The sequence below is a fragment of the Rhipicephalus microplus genome, chromosome 7 (assembly GCF_043290135.1).
Source record: "Rhipicephalus microplus isolate Deutch F79 chromosome 7, USDA_Rmic, whole genome shotgun sequence".
NCBI classification, from domain to species: Eukaryota; Metazoa; Arthropoda; class Arachnida; order Ixodida; family Ixodidae; genus Rhipicephalus; species Rhipicephalus microplus.
The window spans coordinates 172,430,747-172,433,660 of record NC_134706.1 but is presented as its reverse complement, the minus strand read 5'-3'; positions in this window follow the sequence as shown (position 1 = coordinate 172,433,660).

Genomic DNA, 2,914 nt, shown 5'->3' with positions numbered 1-2,914 from the left:
GTGGTCGACTTCCAGTTCGGTTAGTTCAATAATCTCCCTTGCATCGTCTTCTGTTTCCTTATGGATGCTGTCGTTTTGCATTGTTTCCGAGGTGGTAGCTTCAGTTCCGTAGAGGTTTTGCAATATATATCGAACGGTTTCCTCTTTGGTCTTTGTTTCTTCTCCATTTTCTTTTATGAGACTCTGGAAGACTACCTCTCTTTTTATTTTATCAGCCGCTATTTTGTATGGAAGGGAGAAGGGGTTCTTGTCCTGCTTACTGCAATAATCCTTCCAGGATTTATTCTTGGCGTCCTGTATTTCTTTCTGATATTGTTTGAGTCCTTCGAGGTAAAGTGATTTAAAGTGATTCCTCAGGTCATCGGTGCATCTTTGGTATCGCCTTCGCATGGCTCGTACTTTTTTCCTCTGAATTTCTAACTCTGGCTTCCACCACGGCTTTTGTTTTTGATCTACTTTCTTCACGTTCTTTGCAAATTTCTTTTTTAAGTCTTCTATTTTTTTGTAAAACTGGGTCACTATAATTTCTAGTTGGTTCTTGTTTTCTATTTTTCTTTGTGCCGTATCCTTGATCCATAAGTCTCGACATAATGCGTCCAATACCTTCTTTTCGCCCATTTTGGTAAGACGTTTCTCTTTTGTGCTGGTGATCTCAAAAAATTCCACTTTGATGTACCGGTGATCGTTGCCGCTTTCCTCGTCCATCACCTCCCAAGTTCTTAATTGTCTGAGCAATGGCGTGGAACAAATTGTGAGATCTATCCAGCTCCTTCCGTTTTTTGTTTGAAAAGTTGGCTGTGCCTGGGGATCATTGAGCACAATGAGGTCGTGGCGGTTTACAAATTCTGCTAATTCTAAACCTCTCTTGTCTGTTACCTCTCCTCCCCATATTGTGTTTTTAGAATTAAAGTCACCTACCAGGAGTACATTTTCTCCTGGCTGGATTTGTCTTAGGAATTGTTCAATTTCTAGTATTAGGGGTAGTGTATCTGTCTGTGGTGGGAAGTAACAGTTTATTGTTATTAACTCTACGTTGTTCCAGGTTAGCTTAACAATTATCATTGTTTGTGTTGTTTTCATAGGAAATATTTCGATGTTTTCATTATGTATTATTGTTGCGGTTTTTGGATTGTCGCTGCCCTGTATAATTCGAGTTTTTAATGGGAAACCTATTACTTTGTTTTTTAAAAAGTATGGTTCTTGTAAAAAAGAGATGTCTTGTTTGTGATCTAAGTGAGTGATGTTAATGTTCTTCGTTGCTTGGAATGAGCGGCCTAGGTTTATTTGAAGTATGCTCAGTGATTGCGTACTGTTCATGTTGTTTGTGTTCTCCTTTCCCCTTTCCCCTTTCTCTTACTTATCGGTTTTAGGACCTTCTTCTCTGGTTTGTATTTCAGTTAAGCCTTTATACCTTTATAGATGGGCTATTATTTCTCTGGTCCGTCTTGCCTGTGCCTCTTTGGACACCGGGCAGTCCAGGCTCAAGAACGAGTGGTCTCTGTTCGCAAGGGGGAGTTCGCGTTCACAGGCACAGCAGTTTTTCTCTGTGCTCTTGCACTGCCTGAGATGGTGTGCCCCCCCGCAGTCAGTGCACCTTGGCTGCCCCCTGCAGAACTTCTCGACGTGCCCGGCCTGAGCGCAGTTTTTACAGCGTGGGATGAATGTGTTGTCGAAGAAGCGACAGCGGGTCCACTTGATGTTGAGGTGTGACCGCCCCTTCAACGCTTCGCTGGCTCGCACAGTGATATCAAAGCACTTGGTTATTCCCCCCCTTCCCTTCCATGACTTGGCGAGGACAAAGTCATCTGAAGTGCATCGCAGATCATTTTGGGTTATCAAGCATGCCTTGATTTCTTCGTCTGATAACTCCTCACTAATTCCGACTACTTTTATCTGCGGTAGCCGCTTTCTTGCCTGCGTCACCTCAATTGCTTTCCCAGTGGCTTCATTACTTTGCAGTTCCTTCTGGAGCGAGGCGATTGCCTCTTTTGAGGTGGATGAAATCACCACCCCGCTCCTAACTGGTCGCATTTCCACATCTCTGAGTCCGAGGGAGCACGGGTCGATGTTACGTGCTATCAATTTTGATAGCTCCTCTGCTCCGTGTGTGCTTGATCTCACCACTATGGCCTCTCTTTGTTTTGGTGAGCCAAGTTGCCCAATAATCTCTCCCTGGGCAGAGCTGCGTATCACATCTGCCATAGTTTTGGTGGGACCCTGACCGCTCCCCATTGTCTCTCGGACCGCTCGCAGCTCTCCCCGAAGGCCTGCAACCTCGTGTGTAGCCTCCAAAATCAGAGATTTCATTTTCGAGATCTCGTCGATTATGTGGTCCAACTGTGCCGCGACTATCTCGTTTTCGGCCGTCTCGGCTGCAATTACTGAGACTGCCTTGAACAGTTTCTTGTCCGCTTTCATTAATTTTGCCAAGGGTGATGCCTTGCTTTTCCCTTCGTCCCCCAGCGTTTCAGCGTCAGATGAAACCAACGTCGGAAATTCCCGCTCATATGACTTCTCCTTTTTGTCAGCTCTTTGAGATAGGGCGGCCGAGGCTTTTCCAGTGTTGTTGTTGTCTTCATCTGCACTGGAATCATCTTTTGCCTGGGATTCCTGCGAGTCAATGTGTCTGCCTGCCTTCCGTGCTCGGCGCTCCTGCCTCAATGACCTTTTGTCGCAGACTGTATCCCAGGAACCGCCCGTGTCATCCTCGGACGACTCCGTCTCTGTTTCCACTTCAGTGCGCTTAGGTGCTGCCACCCGGTCACCCTTCAAGAAGTCCTGAGATTTGTCCCCTGTTCCCTTGCCACTCTTCGCCTTGGTAGTCTTTTTATCTTTTGAGTTCTTCCCCATTCTGTGCTTACTCTATCTTTCAGTCGTCCGCAACTCCGGCTGGCTGAATTGACCCAGTCGAGGA